Source organism: Pseudopipra pipra, chromosome W (genome assembly GCF_036250125.1).
Source record: "Pseudopipra pipra isolate bDixPip1 chromosome W, bDixPip1.hap1, whole genome shotgun sequence".
NCBI classification, from domain to species: domain Eukaryota; kingdom Metazoa; phylum Chordata; class Aves; order Passeriformes; family Pipridae; genus Pseudopipra; species Pseudopipra pipra.
The window spans coordinates 31,084,076-31,102,594 of NC_087580.1; the positions used below are offsets into that span (position 1 = coordinate 31,084,076).

Genomic DNA, 18,519 nt, shown 5'->3' on the forward strand with positions numbered 1-18,519 from the left:
GGGAGAATTTTTTTCTGCTGGAGGGTGGTGAGGCATTGGCTCAGGTTGCCCCGAGAAGCTGTGGATGCCCCATCCCTGGCAGTGCTCAAGGCCTGGTTGGATCCTGTTGGATGGGGTTTTGAGCCACTAGATCTTGTGGAAGGTATCCCTGCCCATGGCAGGGGGCTTGGAACAGCTGTAATAACCAGCAGAATGCTACAGAACAGCACGTGTTGTAAATGAAGCTGCGTTCTATGAATAGTAAATATCTGAATGTAACTTCTTTAAATCAGTGTGAATGAGCTGAGAGGTTGGTACAATGGATTTAGGTCTGGAATTCAAAACTATTAATCCAGGCTTGGTTGCATTTGTGTTGCTGTCATTTGGGGATGTCAGCTTTAGATCTTGGTGCCTTCAGCAGCATCTTCAGATCTTGCTGTCAGTCAGGGACTGATTTTCAGTCTTTAATTTTTTACGCATTCCCTTGCCTCGTGCTGCAGTTGGGAATGTTCATTCTCTCAGGAAGGAGGTGATGTGAATTCCCTCCTGCAGGGCTGAGGTGACCCTCGGTTACTGTTGAGGGACAGGCTGTGCAGGAGCTGCTGATGAAACACTGCCCAGGAGTTAGTGGGCCAGCAAGGGTGTCCTGCTGCACAGAAGAACTTAGTGCTGCATGTAAATACCAGAACTGGAGTTTAAGTTTCAAAATACAGGATCTGTGTAAATAAAAGTATCTCAACAAATTGATAGCATTTCCTATCAAATGGGTGTAGGGAGTAGAGCTGACATTTTTACTTAGAAATTATGGCATCAGCACGTTCAAACTTCTCAGGTGTTGGCTTTCCAGACTTGCACAGTTACCTACTGTTACTTGATTTCCCCCTTAACTTTCCTGAGAATTTGGCAGCCAAACCATTTGTAGATCAACTTCTTTATTTTTGCATAATGGTACACAATCATACTATCTGCCTGGGAAAAACCAAGTAAATGACTTCCAGCTTTAAAATGAAATGTCTGTGCTTGTATGAAAGAATTCTTTTTGTTCTACATAAACAAAGTTTGACAGCTCGACAGGACTGAAAGCAGAATCTTGGCCTTTTAGTTCTTAAACTGGTCAATTTTACAAGTTTTAAACTTGTAAATGTAGTAATTACAGAGCATCAACAGGAAGGCCTAACAATGTTCCCTGTCTTCTGTAAACTGTTGATGCTTTGGAGCAAATAGTGAGGCTCTGAAACCAGAGCTGTTCCCGGGATACTCTGATATCCCACTGGGTAGGGTAAGAGTTGTTGCTCTGGGCCCGTGAGCTCTTGAGGTTGTGTTGCTGGTTGATTGTTTTGGTCCTCTCTCCTCTTGAACAGGAACCATGCCCAAGAAAGGAGGGAAGCATGCTGAAATGGGAAAAGAAACACAGGCACAGTGTAAACAAGCAAAGCTGGAAGCAGCTTGTTCTCCCTCAGTCCTGAGTTTTGAGAACCCAGACAGCCTCTTCGGGAGCTTGATCTCCCCCATCAAAGAAGAGGTGTTTTTCAAGGAGTACTGGGAGCAAAAGCCACTGCTCGTCCAGAGCAATGATCCCCAGGTGGCTGCTTACTGCCTGTCCCTGTTCCAGCTGTCAGACTTGAAGGAGCTGTGCAGCCAGGGCCTGCACTATGGGCGAGATGTGAATATCTGCAGTGTGTGAATGGAAAGAAGAAGGTTTTAAATAAAGAAGGCAAAGTGAATTACATGCAGCTGAAGAAGGATTCTGACCAGAAAAAGGCAAGAATACAGTTTCATCAGCCTCAGAGATTTAAGGTGGGATTGTTTCACTGGATATAATTGATGCTGGCTTAATAATGTGGTGTGTTTTGCTTGAGTTGCACTAGACATGGCTTCATCTCTGTCCCCAGGGGAAGTGGTTGACATTGATGACCTGCTGAAATCTTTACATGAGCTGTATTAAAACACAGTTTATACTTTTGCACTGTCCATCATGTTTCACTGCTCTGCAGTAAGAACAAAATCTGATTCATGCTATAATATGTATAATAATATATTCTTTTTAAAATTTTGCTCTGTCACATAAAAGTTTGGAAAAAAAACCAAATGCACAAAATTGATGATTAGGCATCTGTGCTTAAATTATCCCTTCTGCCCCACTGTTTCCTTGTGCAAACTTTGTGGCTTTTGAGCCACTTCCCTTTAATGGAGGGTAAGGTGTGAAACCATGTGAAATATTTCCAGTGTTCTTGCCAGTGAATTGCACCATGGAAAGGTACCAGCCCATTTTAGCTGAGTGTTCTCAGTCCTTGAGTTTGAGAACGAGACAGTGGTGCTGCACAGTTGTGTAAAGGACTTGGATTCTTGGAGGTGCTTTGATTCAGGTAGTCTTGAAGGTGTCAACACAATTGAATTGTGAGGTGGACCCAAATAAGATCCCAAATACAAGCTGAGTCCCAGGTATAGTGTTCCTGGCTGATGTCAGCTTTAATGGCCAAGCTGCACTTGTGTGGATCTGGTACTTGGCACGTTCTGCTGTTTCCCTTCGGTGCCTTGTCTGTCACATGTGGGGTGTGGATGAGTCAAGTTTGGTTTTGAATATTCCCAAATGATTGGAGTAACTGGTGAAAGGTCTCTAACCTTTGTATGTTCTCTCTGGTGAGAGAATGCAGGTCCTGCATGTGCTTCTTGTCTTATGGTGTTTTGCTGTTTGTGGGATTATTTTCCTCTGTTCAGCCTTGTCTGTCTGGTTGTGCAGCCTAAAGATGGCACAGGGAAGAGAACAAACCCAGGTTGGGGCACCAGACTTTTTGGCTTAGCAATGACTCTCATGGCAGATCCCCTTTGCATCTCCAGTGCTCTCCTTCAGGAGAAACACTGGTCCAGAGCACCTTCCTTCCCAGCCTCTGTGTCCCTGATGTGATCATTCTTCCCAAGCCATGGGGAGGATGTGGGCTGGGCTTGGCTGAGCTCTTCAGCAAGTAACAGCATCTTTTTTTTTTTTACAGGAGGAGCTGTGGAAGATTCAGGAGAAGCTGGAGTGCTACTTTGGGTCTCTGGTGGGGTCCAATGTTTACATCACTCCCCAGGGATCCCAGGGCCTTCCTTCTCACTATGATGATGTTGAGGTAGGACAGCACAACCTTGCCTGTGAAACTGTGCATGGGCTTTTGCTGATGGCAGTGTTTGCTGTTGTGTGTGTGCTTCTAACCCTCCCCCCCACTAAACATTATAGGAAAATGTTTTTTTTTTTATTTGTGTTTCCTTGTAGTCATTTTTCTTACATATTTTTTGCTGAAAATTTACTAATAGTAATATCTAATCATAATATCATGTAAACTGGGTTTTCCAGACCTGGTATTTCCCTTAGATAAAAAGAGAAGTTTGTTTTCACAGCTGCAGAAGCTTTCTAGCACCTGTTTTTTCATTTTCACTTCATTCAGGCCCCAAGAATTTACAAGTCCTTTTTCCTTTACTAAGTACTTGCTCTTTCTTCAGCTGGACTGTAACAGCAGACTGGTTGTGCTTGTTGGTCCTGCTGTTTTTAAGAAGTTTCTGATATGATGAATTCCTGTGGTCCAAATGCATTTTAAATCAGCTTCTAAAAGAAACATACAAATATACACTGCGTTATAAAGAAAAAATTGGACTATCCCACTTAAACCAAATCAAAAAATCCAATCCTTATATGTATATTTTGCTTTTTAATATTTTCATTTCCATTCAATACACCTGGAGTTTCCTTTTCCTTATGCTTCTTATTCAGCAGCCTCACATCCAGCATTTCTAACTCATGCCATCTACCCCCATTGGGCACCCTATAGAGGTTTCTGATGCTCTGTTGGGGATAAGCCTCTTTCACCTGAAATTTTGGATATTTGTGTGGCAGATGTTCCTTTTGGGTTAGTTCTCTAGCACTTACTGAAGTGACTGGAGAGAAACAGGGATTTCCAAATGCCTGCCTTAGGATAAAACAGATCCCACTTCACAACTCCTCTGTCTGTTGTCTCTAAATAGAGACAAAAAAAATTAGTTCAAATTTAAATTTCTCTGAATTGTAGCTATCTAAAAATTAATGTGAAAGGAATTCCTTCCTTATGGATTTGGATTTATGGTCTTTTGCAGGTGTTTATCCTTCAGCTGGAGGGCGAGAAACACTGGTGGCTCTATAAACCAAGGGTGCCTTTAGCTGGGGAATATGATGTGGAATCAGAAGATAGGATTGGGAATCCCACACGTGAGTTCATATTAAAGGTATGAGAATTTCATTGCCTTAGGTGGTCTGGGCTGTGATTGCCAGAAAAGTTAAAAGTGGTCCATTTCTTGAAGGCAGTGATTGTGGCTGTGAAACTGAGGGGAGGGTTTGCACACTGCGAGCACGAGAAATTTGGGTGATAGTTGTCTGTATCCTTTTTTAAAGGTATCCTTTGCTTCTAGTATTTAAATAATGGGCCAAAAAACCCAGTTATTTCTGTAAATTGACTAGTACTCTCCAGGTTGGGCACCCTGACTCCTAGGTCATGTTTGTGGAGTTGTGTGCAGGAAAAACACTGGGTTTGTGTATGGTTCTAAAACATTTTTATGCTTTTACATGCTGCCTGTAATCCCTCAGGCTAATCCTTCTGTGCACTGAGACTTACTGCTGCACTGAACATTGTCACTGTTCTGGTGAATGAGATTTAAATATTTATCCTTGGCTGATAAAGAAAAGCATGAACCAAACCCCACATAAACTTGCTGTATTAATTGCTCTTCCTTTTTCCAAACCTGAAATTCAAGTGTTTGGTTGGTGGTTGATTTTTGGAATAAAAGGAACATTTCATGAAGATTACTGAGTGTCAGCAGGGAATCTGGTGCTTGTCCTGTTCTGTTTGACCTGCTTTTGAAGTGTTGCTTGTCCAGCTGGTGGTGCTGCTCCATGTTGGAATCCTCAGGAGTTTCTCTGCCTTTTGGCCTGTTATGGAGCCTCTCTCTGCTCTTCTCAGTGTGCAGAGCTGCATTTGGGTGTAGGTGTTTGAGGAATAGTGTGACATGTTGGATGGTGTAGGTGTTTTAGGAATAGTGTGACCCATTGGATGGGATGCTGACATCATGAGCTGTGTTGTTTGACAGAGGGGAATATTCAATCGTCATCGTGTACTGGGTGATGCAAAGTCTAGTAAATTACAGTTCCCTTTTTCATTTCTGGAATATTTTGGACCAGACTTCAGTGCCTTTCATTTTTATGGAATAATGATGGGCTTAAAAGTTATCCAAGTTTTTAATTGATTTTTCTTCTGTTTGCTGTTGTTCACTTCCTGTGACCCATTTCTTCTGGGTGGCCGGTGTCAAAGTTTGGTTGTCTCTTTGTGGCTGCCTCTGAGAGGGATGCTGTTGTTTGACTCTATTTCCTCCCTAAACATCTTTCTAGAATATTTCCTTTCTCCATCTTTCAAATGAAGAGAATTCAGAATACTCTTGGTTGGTGTAGTCCCCACTCTGGTAAGGAAGGCAGTTTTCTTTGACTGTGCTGTCCAACTCTATAGGTGTTTACAGGACAAGCCATAAGTAAACTTTTATTTCCTTCTTGGAGGCAATTTTATGTGCTTTACACCTTTCTTGCCTTGACTTTCCTTATCTAGTTTTTTTTTCAGTGTGGAATTTTAATTTACATAGGTGAGAAGAAAGATAGGGAGGAGGAGGAGGAAGGTCGTACCTGTTTTTTAAGTGCTTTAACTGAAAATCTCAGACAACAGTATTGTAACAGATTACCATTTTTATAGAGTATTTGGCTTTTCTCGTGGAATACTAGCCTTTTCTTTTGATGTGATCTGACCAAATCCCCATTTCACTGCTCCTCTGCCAGCCCACTGTGTTGCCAGCAGGTCCATCTCAGCTGCTTCTTTGTCCTCTTCCTGCAGCTCAGTGGGAGTCTGTGTGTTCTGTGATGTTAAAAAGCTTGTTTCACGTTTTCAGCAAATATTGACAGCAGGTTGGAAAGTTTAAGGTTCTGAACTTCTGGCTTAGTGTTCTTTATGTTATTAAAGTGTACATTGCAGGACTGCTCCATTTTGTGATTCTAAAGGATATGTATTGTCAGACTGTCTGCTCAGAGAGTATTTTCTCTGACTGCAGTAAGGTTTGACCTGGTGCCCTAAATATATCAATTTTCTTGCAGCCAGGTGACTTACTGTACTTCCCAAGAGGGACCATCCACCAAGCTGACACTCCTCTTGGGACCTCCCATTCCACACACGTGACCATCAGTACCTACCAAAACAAGTCATTATTCTTTATCTCTTGTTTTGTGTGGCTTTCCTCTGCCAAGTGATGTGTGTGAGTAGTACAGACCTGAGATGTGGTGAAGTTTTGAGGCTTGGGGGAAGGAGGGGAGCAAGAAGACTGTTGTTGTTTGAAGCAGCCTGTTTGAGAGGTTTTCATGCAGCAAGCTTGATTGCTTTTTAATTGCTTATTTTATTATTTACCAGCTGTAGGCTTTAATGTGGAAAATGCTGCAACTGCAAACTCACTTCTGTATTTAAAAAAATCTCTCATCAGTGGCTGAAGTTACTGTTCATTTCATAGCTCAGATAAAGAGTCATGAGTTACTCCTTTCATCACGTTTTCTCCTGTATTTGATAGTCACCTGCACTAATCTTCTGACAGATTTGCTGCCAATTCTTCCTTGCAAACATTTTCTGCTTATCTGTGTTTTTTTTTTATCTCCTACCCCACGTATGCAAGTCAGATTTCTTATGACACACTCCCAGTCCTTGTGTGCCCACACTGTTGTCACACAGGGAAATGTTCTTGCCAACCTAATCAGCCTCCCAGATGCTGGGTTTGGAGCCATTGGTCTGAGTTAGGAATTAGGAAGGGCAGAACAAGTTTGGGCATATTCTAGATAACTGTGAGATGAATCTCTGACCACCAGCTGTGCCATTCTGGAAGCCAGGATGGGCTGGTAACTCTTCATCTGGCCACTCCTGCAACATGGAGAGAGGGTTAAGAGGAAGCTGCTCAAAGGTGTCAGTCTTCTTAAAAGTTGGGTTCAGATTATTTCAATTTACACATGTGTTCTTTTATTCAGAAGGTAAAAAAAAACTAACCCCAAAAAACAGGAGAGGAAAAGGAAAAGCTGCTCTTCTTCCAAGGTTAAAAAGTGGAGTCATGCCCCGTTAAGGCTGTTGGTAATGAAGTGCTGACATCCTGCCTCTGCACCTCCTGTCAGCAAGTGCAGGGAAAACAAGCAGGAGTCCTGGTGCAGGCTGGTGTTCTGACTTGTAGATGGAAGTATGATCTGGAAGCATTTCCTTGGCAAATTGAAGAGAAATCCTTGAAAGCAGCTGTGGAGGAAGTGCTGGTGGAGGTGGCACTTCCAGGTATTTTCAGGTTTGTCTGGGCCAGATCCCAGCAGGAGAGAAGTGTGCACATGTGGGATAAGCAGGGCAGTTTGGAAAAGCAGTGAGTAGCTGAAGACAGTTGCTGGCAGATGGAGACTCTGGGGGCAAAAGAAGGGAAGTAGTGAGGAGTAGATGTCTAATTCCTTTCAGTGGCCAGAGTTCTTCCCTCCCACTGTGTAGCAGACAGTGGAACACTTGAGTGGAGATGATAAAAAAATATTGAGAGTACAAAAAGTGGCACTTTTTCTTTTTCCTAAGCTAAAGTAGTGTCTAGAGATCAGAGCTGACAGCCAGGAGTGCTGAGGGAGAACAAGAGCAGAGGGTGAAGTGTATGTTGGAGGACAGGCCCTGCCCTGCTGCCTGCCCTGGGTGGGTGGGAGTTCTGCTGGCAGCCCTGGATGTTTGTCCATTAAATCAGCCTCAGGATGTGGGAGGGAAGAAGGTCACCCATGGACAGGGCAGCACTTTGGCGTGAGCCTCTTCCTGCCCAGGTCGACTCAAGCTGGGCACAGAAGGTGCAGGCAGGAGTAGGATCCTCCCTCTCCTCCTCTGGTTTATTGTTCCAAGTGGGGAACAGAAGCACAGGGATCAAAGCCAATGTTTTTGGTTAAGTATGTAGGCTAAGAATGGGGATTTAATGCAAACAAGACACCTACAAACTGCCTGTCAGGTGTCATTAAAATCCCTGCAGGCATCTTGGTTTTGGGGTCGTAATTAAGTTTCTAGTCAAGCTGAAAACTGATGCCCTGTTGGATTTGATAACCCTGGGTACGTTTCCTCCTTCAATAGAAATGTCTCAAAAGCACATGAAGTGACAAAACCAACCCCACCCACTTCACTGTGTGCAGTGGGGCTGTATGTGCCTGTGGCTGGATGATAAAGACCCCAGGAGGAATTCATCAATCACTTAAGCTGCAGTCACTGGTAAATGGCAAGCACCTGGAAGCAGAAGAAACTGGACCCTTCTCAAGCCAGTTCCTTCCCTCTGTAGAAGTGCCACTGGCCTGAGGGTGGTGAGGACACACATGTGCATGAGCCTTTGCCTGAGGCTACAGAGCAGTAACGGGAGGGCCAAAGGTACTAAGCAGATTTGGAATTCTCGGGGTTTCCAGCCCATGACACCAGTTGTGATGTCTGTTTTATTTCAGTGCAGCTATTTCAGGAACTTTTTTTTTGTTTGTTTCTTCCTGTCCATCAGCTCTTGGGGAGATTTCTTACTGGATGCAATTCCTGGCCTGGTGTTTGACACAGCAAAAGATGACGTGGCGCTGCGGACGAGCATCCCGAGGCAATTGCTGATGGTAGGTAGGTGGGACTGAGGGAATAATGGTGCACCCTGGTGGAACTTCAGCACTTGATCTGCTCTGAAGGCTCAGTGCAACGGCACTGCCTTGTCTAGCAGCCCAGCCACTTCTTTTGAAGTCTTCAGGATGACTCTTCTGAGGTTGGCTGTCGCGACGGAAAGCTCTAGACACCTCAATGTGAGAATCCAGGAACTTCCTTTATTGTAGATTGACAACAGCTTAATATACACTCTATAATAGGTTCATGAATATTACAGAAATTAGGCTCATTATTGGTGCTCAGTTAGGTGGTGATATCATCTTAACTGTCTTTCATTGTTTACACAGGTGGCTCGTTAAGTGTCTTTGTTTTGGTAATGCTACTTCTTATCCATGAAGGTTTTTTAGTATGAAATTGTAGAAGTGCTTTTTATCTCACTTTTAAAAAAAAAAAAGGGGGCGGGACACACAGCAAAGATTATCTTGTACAGTTTGGGGTTTGTTTGGATGAATTGAATGTTTCCCAAGAAAAACACACCATAACTTTCCATATTGAGACTGTGTAGGTTTTGGAGACTCTTTCCCCCCAATTTTTGGGCCACCTTGCCTTCTGATGTCACACAGATCAACCCAGGATGACAGGACACATGGAAGACCTGTGTCCACAAATTCCACATGCAACCTGCCCAGAAGAGCTCTGAATTGCTTTGCACAGCTCTGACCAAGGACTGATGATGGGCATGTGATTTTTAAGAAGCAGATCAGTATCAGACTGGAAATGTGTTGAGGCACACCTGTTCATTACTACTTTCCCTTAAATGGCCTGTTTTCTGTACAGCATCACTCCTGGGACTCTAGCAGGGGCAGTTTTAAGGCAGAAGATGATTGTAAATAAATTTTCAGAGGTGTTTTGGAGAGTCCCTTATTGCTGTCGGAGGTGGCTGTTGGAAAATTCCTTTGGGAGGGTGACTTGCATGCTTTGTTGTAAGAGTGACTCCAGAATTAAGGAGCATTGGCAAGTGCAGTGAGATGAGTCTGAGGCTGTGGATCACAGGTAACTGTTTCCTCCCTGCTGTCTTTTAGGATGAAATTCGCAGGGAGATGGTTTATGTGTATCATTCCTTAAGGAACAGGAGAGACACTCCCATGATGGGGACAGATGACACTGCCAGTGAGGATGGCACGGCCCAGGTTTGTTCCTGCAGACACACCAAAAATTATCTTTCCATGGTGGGTTTTGCTGCATGAGATGAGCTTGCCCAAAATGGCAGCAGGGCCTGGGTTCTGCCGTGATCCTCAGCACCCAGAGCCTTTCTGCCCAACCCTGCAGTGCCCAGATGAGCTGAGGCTGCACCACAGAGGCAGTTTAACAGTGGAACTGAGTAATGTGATCTCATGCTTAATTAAACACTGGAGATGTGAACAGGATTTCTGGTGCATGCCTTATGGCCCAGTGAGCAAAGCTACTGGAGCAACTAAAACCAGCTCTTACGGGTGTGTCCTTAGCACATCCTCTACTGAGGCTACTGGATAGGCCAGCAGATATTCCCTAGGGATCACTGCCATGCTAACCCCAGGTTAGATTCTGTATCCAATGGAACACACTGCAGGGGTGTTCATTTTAGGGTAGGGTGGGTCAGCACTGTGAGTAAAGACCTACCTTGTTCTGAAATGGACTTTTCAGGTTGTCTCTGTTCCTGCTCGCAGGTACAGTGTGCTTTTGCTGGGTCATAAATCCTTCAAGACTGGCCATTATTATTAAAATCCTTCCTAAGCATGGATTCCTTTGAGCTTTGGAACCTTTATTTCTGCTTTTTTGGCAGTGAGATGCTGTGTCTTAGCTCTGTGATCCAAAACACTCGAATGGCAAAACAGGGCACAGTCTGTCCTTGTGTCGGTAATTACAGCAAGGCTTTTTGCCTGGCACTTATTTTTCTTTGGAAGTCAATCTCACTGGTCCTCCAGAGCTGAGGTTGTACACTGGCACCTGAACAACATGTGCAGATCCCAGAATATTCCTTCTTGCCCTTGAAGACTCCAGGCCTGGGAATGGAGCTCCTCTGTGGTTGTGTCAAACTATATCCAAAGACTGCGTGTGGCAGCTAGAAATAAACTTCTGTGAGCTTCCAGAAATAATGGGTAGGGCTAGGCAAGAGTGTAAGTTTAAGGCTATTTAATTCTTCCATGTGTAGACCACAGGAGAAAACCACATGCTGTAAACATCCCCACCTCAAAAAGCGTGCTAGAACACGGAATAGAGTTCAGCATTTTCCCTACGAAGATAAAACAGGCCTGGATAAAACCGAGTCTTCTGGAGAATGCTCTCAGTGACACCAGTGCCATGTGGGAAGGGAGCACATTCCTGCTGCTCCCTACCCACAGCCTCACACACTGCTGTGCAATAAGGACACTGCTCTCAGCTGAAGGATTTTTTTGCTGTTTCTTCTTCCCCAGCAGACTCAGGGGCTGCGCTTTCCTTTGTCATACTTGGAAGCACTGAAGCAGATTTGGAGTAGCAGCACTGTTCATGTTAAAGAGCTTAACCTCACCTCAGATGAAGAGAAGGAAAACCTTGCCTTGTCCCTGTGGAGTGAATGTCTGATTGAAGTTCTTTGATGCTTCTGTGAATTAGCTGCTCCTCTAAAGGAGTGTTTCTGTCTATTAAGCATCTCCTGAGAGCGAGGCTTATTAAATTACTTTTTTATCCATCCAGCCTCTGGTTTGTGGTGCTGTCTAAACAAATACTTGCTTTTCTTTCCTCAGTTTTAGGAAGCTGGGCCTGGGGAAAAACAGGTAAGCTGCTCACTGTCTAGTGAGCTACAGCTCCATGTCTGGGGATGCACAAAGTCACTCCTAGTAACACCAATGCTGTGGTATCCCCTTCCATCTGGAGAGCTGCTAAAGTTATACATGGGGCAGGATCCAGAACCTTGGGCATGGAACAGTAACTTGTTTTTTTTCATTTGTAAAGTTCAGCAGCAAGAAAACACGTTTGTTCAGCTTGACTGCCCTGACAGGACAGAAGCTTCTCAGTAGAAGCTGTGTGTGTGTAACAGTTCTTTTGGATACATGTCCGGAATGAAGACAAGTGCCAGAAATATTCAAACACACAAAATATCTTTTATTACAGTGAGAATAATAATAATAGTAATAAACTTAGCAAGAGGAATTAAAAACTAAAAAGGATACAAAATAACTACCTTATTGGGTGGCATTAAAACAAATACTACGAACAGCATTTAATACAGTATTAACTAGTGAAAAGGGATACCAAAAAAGGATCTTAACACAATATTATGGATAACACGATATTGGTTAGTAAAAAGGGAAACTAAAGGAAAAATACCATAAACATAAAAGGGGAATTAAAGGAACACTAAAAGGATATTAAAAAGTTTGTTCTCTCAGTTGCTTCCTATCAATAAACTGTGCTTACCCACACAGACAGGCCAGGGCTGCCAGGATCTGCAGCAGCTGGTCGGTGCCCGTGCTTAGCGGGCGTCCCGGTGGAACAACACAGTCTCCATGGCAGGATGAGGATCGCTCACCCCAGCAGTCCTGACACCCCATTTTATCAGCTCTACATTACACCACGTAGGGCCAGTACCCAGTATAAGGTGATGCCTGAGTGGCAGCCAAACCCCGCCTGTTCATCACCTGATAGCAACAGTCTGTGCGTGCCCTGCTGTAGGGCAAGGGGCCAGCGACCCCTGCCCACAGAATCTTCCTCCCATCATCATCTTTATTACCCCTATGTATGACCTCTACCACTGTGTTTCAAGGGTAGATGTATCTATCTTGCAATATGTAGCAAAACCAAGGAAGAACTCAGCTCTGATAATAGGGGATATCAAGCTGACTTGCTAAAAAGCACAATGGACCTTACAATTCGCTTGTGCCATGAAGTTACATTGTACCATACTCTGGCTGGTTTCACATCCTAATATGATTCCTTTCTCACGCCTCTATGCTACACTGATCATCTAATTCAAAAGTACCCCCCTTACACCTGCCCCTGCCATGGGATGGCACTGAGGAGGATCTGCTGCATGGACTTCCCCGGTCCTGAGGTCAATGGGACAGGCCAGGAGTTGCCCAGATCCTCCTTTTGGCCCTTCCTGGGGATGGCCATCCCATGTGCTTGTTGCCAGTCAGCTGGGATTTCTTCAGTTCTGCAGCACTGCTGGGGAATGAGTGAGAGTGGCTTGGCCAGCTCTTTCTCCAGCTCCCTCAGGACTCTTGGCTGCATCCCATGTGGGCCCAGGCACTTGGGGGGGTCTCATTGGCAGAGCAGGTCACTGACCATTTCCTCCTGCATTGTGGGGGCTTCACTCAGCTCCCCATCACCAACTCTCAGCCCTGGGAGCTGGGGATCCTGAGGACAACTGCTTTGGGTGTTAAAGACTGAGGAAAATAGAACATTAAGTCTCTCAGCCTTTTCTTCCTCCCCTGACACTGTGCTGCCCTCTGCATCCAGCAGAGGACGGAGACTCTCCTGTACCCTCCTTGTGCAGCCCAGGGATTTAGAGACACATACTCTGCTGTCTATAAGTGCAGTGGCCAAATTCAGTTCCAGTTTGTCTTTGGCCTTTCTAATTTTCCTTCTACATGACCTCACCACATCCTTGTCTTCTCCCAAGTTTCCTGCCCCTCCTTCAGAGGTGAGACACTGCCTTTTTTGCCCTGAGTTCCAGTCTGAGTTCCCTGTTAAAGCAAGTTGTGCTTTTTGCCCCCCTGCTTGTCTTAGGGCACATGGGTACAGCTCCTAGAGCTTGAAGATTTCCTTTTTAGAGCACATTCAGCCTTCCTGGACTCTTTCGTCCTTCAGGAATGACTCCCAAGGGATTCCATCCATCATTCTCCTGGGAATGCCAAAGCCTGCCTGCCAGGTGTCCAAGGGGTCAGTTCTTCTGGCCCCTCCTTCCTTCCCCCACAAGGGAAAACTCCCTCATTTTGTGTCCCTGTGCCCCAGACAGCTCTGACCACCACCTCACCCACCAGAGCCAGGATGCTTTGGGTTGGGAGGGGTCTTAAAGAGCATCTCAGCACCCTCAGAGTCAAGAATTTCTTCCTACTGTCTCCTCCAACCCTTCCCTCTATCCGTGTGAAGCCACTGCCCCTTGTCCTGTCACTCCAGGCCCTTGTCCAAAGTCTCTCCATCTTTCTGGTTGGCTCCCTTCAGGCACTGGAAGGCCACAATTAGGTCACCCCAAAGCCTTCTCTTCTCCAGGCTGAACAATCCCAATTCTCTCAGCCTTTCCTCACAGCAGAGCTGCTCCATCCCTCTGATCCTCTTGCTGCTCCCCTCTGGACTCGCTCCAACAGGTCCACGTCCTTCCTGGGCTGGAGCCCAGAGCTGGAGGCAGCTCTGCAGGTGGGGCAGCATCACAGCCACGCATGTTCCAGCAAGGACATGGTGGAACCTCATGGAACAAAGGACCATTGTGACACTGCAGGGCCTTCTGGAGCCAAAGGAGCCCGGGGACACTATGGAATCTCATGGAATCAAGGCAGCACTGTCACCCTGGGAAAACTCCTGGAATTCAGGGCCCATTGTGACACTGCAGCTCCCCATGGAACAAAAGGAACCCTGGGACGCTGCAGAAACTCATGGAACCAAGGGACCATTGTGACATTGAGGGGGCTGATGGAATCAGGAGGCCATTGGGACAATCCAGGGCCTCATGAAATCAAAGGAATTCTGGGACACTGTCAAACCTCCTGGAACCAAGGGTTCCTGCTGACATGTGTGTCCTCCTGGAACCAAGGGAGCCTGGAGATATTTCTGAACCTCCCAGAATCCAGGGGCCATTGGGACCCTGCAGAACCTCCTGCATTCAAGTGCTCCTTGTGAAACTGCAGGCTCTCCTGGAACCCAAGGATTCCTGGAACACTGCAGAGCTCACAGAGCCAAGGGGCCACTGTCCCACTGCAGCTGCTTCTGAAGCACAAGGGACCCTGGGACAATGGGAAATGTCCGAGAATCCAAAGGGCATTTGGGGACTGCAGGGCCTCATGGAACTAAAGGAACCTTTGGAGACTGGGGAAGCTCATGGAATCCAGGGGCCAATGGGACATGTGGGGTCTCCTGGAAGCAAAGGAACCCTGAGAATTTCTGTGGGAACAAGTGAAGGCAGCAGCAGCTGCATTCAGTTAATCAGGATCCAAAAGGAGAGTTTTGGCCTTGGTTGGTGTTTTCCATCAAGAGAGTGCTGTTTGCCAAAGTGGAAACCACTTGGAACGCTCTGCATGGCAGCCTGTGTTTTTCTCTGGTGGCTGAACACAGCCAGCACATGAGGGGAGGGGAATGTGTGGGATCAGGGCACTGCTTTGGGGCCATGCTGGGAATTCCAGTGGACTAAAAGACAAAGCCCAGGTGCTGTTTCCAAAGGAACCCCAATGAAAGGGGGACACCGGAAAGATGGGGGGACAAGTCCTGGAATGGAACTGTGTGTGTGCAGCCTCATTTTCTCCTTCAGTGCCCACAGGAGAGGGGACAAACCGTGGTGATTTGGACCCCTAAACTGTTCAGGGGGGAAACTGGGGATTGAAGGGACAATGGGATAGTGGGAGGAACAGGGAGAAGGCTGGAATAGGGGGGATAGTCTGGCAGGTCCGACAGTCCCATGGGGATCTTTGGAAACCGGGGGATTGGGAAAGGGGGGTGGCCCCCCTGAGCTCCCAACTTCCTGTGGGGTGCTGGGGGCTGCTGGATCCAATCTCAGCCTTGGATTATGCCAACAGCTTCAATTTAGAGGAATTACAGAGGTGTGACTCAATCACTTTGGTCTCCCAGGTTTTAATGATGGCAAATCAAATCTATTGATAGAAAGGAATTATTTAGGGTTACAAATGATCAGACAAAAGATCTTCATCAGAATTATTTACTGCACAGTACAAACACTAAGGCTACCAGGAGTACAGGATAAGACAGGAGAGTGCTCTACACTAAAGCAATTGTTGAAGCAATTCTACTAAAGCTGGCACAAAAGCAATAATTCTTAGAGATGGATGAACTCCCCCAGACCAACGCTCATGGGGAGATCTCTGCTCTCAACCTCCAGAACTGACCTTGGGGGGTCCCCAGCCAAGGCAAGAATCTCCACAAACCCTCCCAGAAGACTTCTGTTGGAATAACCTGCCCCTGGGAAAGGGGACTGGTCCTTTCTGGTAAAAGGGTTGGACTGACAGTCACTGCACTCCAGGGGTTGCCTCACCATCAGGGTTTCATTCAGGGTGGAAGCAGCAGCTGAAGCTCTTCCTGCAGTCGGGGCAGTCACAGGGCTTCCGTTACTGGTGGGTCCGTTGGTGTCTGGTCAAGTTAGAGCTCTTGGGAAAGCTCTTCCCACACTCCCCACACTTGTAGGGCCTCTCCCCGGTGTGGATGCGCCGGTGGGTGACAAGGTGGGAGTTCTGCTTAAAGCCTTTCCCGCAGTCAGAGCAGCGGAAGGGCCTCTCATCTGTGTGTGTCCGCTCATGCAGGAGGAGATTGGAGCTGGTCTGAAACCTCTTCCCACATTCTAAGCACTTGTAGGGTTGTTCCCCAGTGTGGATGCGCCGGTGCCTGACGAGGTTGGAGTTCCGCTTGAAGCCCTTCCCGCAGTCGGTGCAGCGGAAGGGCCTCTCATCCGTGTGTGTCCGCTGGTGCTGGAGGAGATGTGAGCTGGTCTGAAACCTCTTCCCACATTCCAAGCACTTGTAGGGCCGTTCTCCAGTGTGGATGCGCTGGTGTTTGATCAGGTCAGAGCTGACCCTGAAACTCTTCCCACATTCCCCACATGTGTAGGGCCGTTCCCCAGTGTGGATGTGCTGGTGTCGGATCAGGGTGGAGCTGTCACTGAAGCTCTTCCCACATTCCCCACAGGTGTATGGACATTCTCCAGTGTGGATGTGCTGGTGGCTGAGGAGGTGGGAGCTCTTCCTGAAGCTCTTCCCACATTCCAAGCACCTGAAGGGCTTCTCCCTGCTGGGAGGCTGCTCAGGGACCACCAGCTCAGAGCTGCCTTCCCAGCACAGGCTGGGTCTTTCCTCCTCAGAGCACCCTGGGATGGCTTTGGAGCCCCTCCTGCGGGGGGATCTCCGGCCCTTTTCCTCCCCGCTGCCTTCCTGCGCCGGGGAGCCCTTCAAAACGGCCTCTCCCACCAGGGTCTCACGGGGGGATTTGTCCTCCGGGCTCTCCATCCTCAGCTCGGGGCCTGGGGCAGGAAGCAAGAAGGACAGGGAGGGGATTTGCCTCTGGCCCACAGGGAAGGCCAAAGACATCCCCCCAACTCCGGCCCCGGCAGGACGGCGGCGCCAGCGGGGTTGTCCTGCAGCCGGGGCCATGCTCGGCTGACAGAGCCAGCACAACACCCGCCCAAAGGGACACTGACTGCCTCCTCACCTGCCTGGGGGGCCCAAGGCATCTTCCTCTTCCTCGCAGCCTCCTCCTCCATCCGCCCAAGCTTTGGGAAGGACAAATCCTGATGGGGGGAAAACAAGGGCTGAGCGTGTTGGCTTGGGGGTTCCTCCTGCCCAAGTCCATCTCTAGAACTCACCGGGCATCCTGTGACCATAAAAACCTCCCAAACACTAAGACTGAGCCCAGAAAAACCCAAACCACAGACATTCAGGCAAAAAACTTTTCAGAAATAGTAAGATGAACTCCCCCAAACTGCAAAAAGTTAAGATTCAGCTGAAAAATACTCTAAAAAGTTGAGATTCAGCCCAAAAAATTCGCCCAGAAATTCCCCCTCTCTGGTCTCTCCGCTTTGGGGTTTGGAGGGTCTCCTCTCTCTGGGATGCTGAGGGGTCCCACTTAGGGATGCTGGGAGATTTGGGGGTCCCAAGGGTCCCTTCTCCTGTGACTCTCACCTTTGGGGTGCCCCGTTCCCAGACATTCCCGTTCTCCAGGTTCTCCACTTCATTGTCCTGGGGATCCCAGGGGCCCCCACTGTTCAGACTTCCCCTTCTCCATGCCCCTGATTTCAGGCTCCGCCATCACCCTGCTCTGCCCTCCACACTCAGCAGCTCCCGGGCTCCACACCCACCCCCGGCACTCCCGGGGGGCCCCAAACCCGCTGTGTCCCCCCCGCTGGCACCGGGCTGACAATGGAGCCGGCGGGGCCTGACCCAGCAACACCAACCCCCACTGTGGGTGGGACCCACACAAGGGCCGGCTGTGCCCAAGGCAACCAAACAGCCCCACAGCGGGGGAACAACAGAAACTTCCCCAGGACAACAAGAGCAGGGAGCGGATCGGGCCTCCTGACACGTGGGTGGGCTCTGGGTTCAGCCTGACCAGGAGCAATTTGGCACCAACAGCACGGCCCCAACTGCTGGCTCGGCACAGGGGGCCTGAGCTCCCCCCTCTCCAGGCTCTCACAGCTCCCCCCTCTCTCCAGCCTCCACCACTCTCCAAGGATCAAGTCATGGGGACAACAAGGCACCCCCACTGCACATCCACTCCCACTCTCCCTCCTCCGCCTAGCTCCCCTCTCCCACCGCTTTCCCAAACTGTTCTCCAGTGTGGATGTGCTTGTGGTGGATCAGGTGAAAGCTTCGGCTAAAGCTCTTGCCACACTTGTAGGGCCTCACCCCACTGTGGATGCGCCGGTGGGTGACAAGGTTGAAGTTCCGCTTGAATCCCTTCCCGCAGTCGGTGCAGCGGAAGGGCCTCTCATCCGTGTGTGTCTGCTCATGCCTGAGGAGACTTGAGCTGGTATTAAACCTCTTCCCACATTTCAAGCACTTGAAGGGCCGTTCTCCAGTGTGGATGTACCAGTGGATGCGGAGGCTGGAGCTGTCACTGAAGCTCTTCCCACATTCCCCACAAGTGTAGGGACGTTCCCCAGTGTGGATGTGCTGGTGTCTGAGCAGGTTGAAGCTGTCCCTGAAGCTCTTCCCACATTCCA

The 18,519-nt window shown here is 47.8% G+C and overlaps 1 protein-coding gene and 2 pseudogenes across 1 annotated transcript in view; 2 read left to right on the forward strand and 1 right to left on the reverse strand.

Annotated features, from left to right (window-relative positions):
* The window catches only part of LOC135405272 (zinc finger protein 501-like), an 895,895-nt gene that overhangs the window by 469,527 nt on the left and 407,849 nt on the right, over positions 1-18,519 (forward strand). The window lies entirely within an intron of this gene.
* LOC135404569 (ribosomal oxygenase 2-like) lies at positions 1,346-10,147 on the forward strand (annotated as a pseudogene).
* The window catches only part of LOC135404570 (zinc finger protein 11-like), a 108,234-nt pseudogene continuing 105,568 nt past the window's right edge, over positions 15,854-18,519 (reverse strand).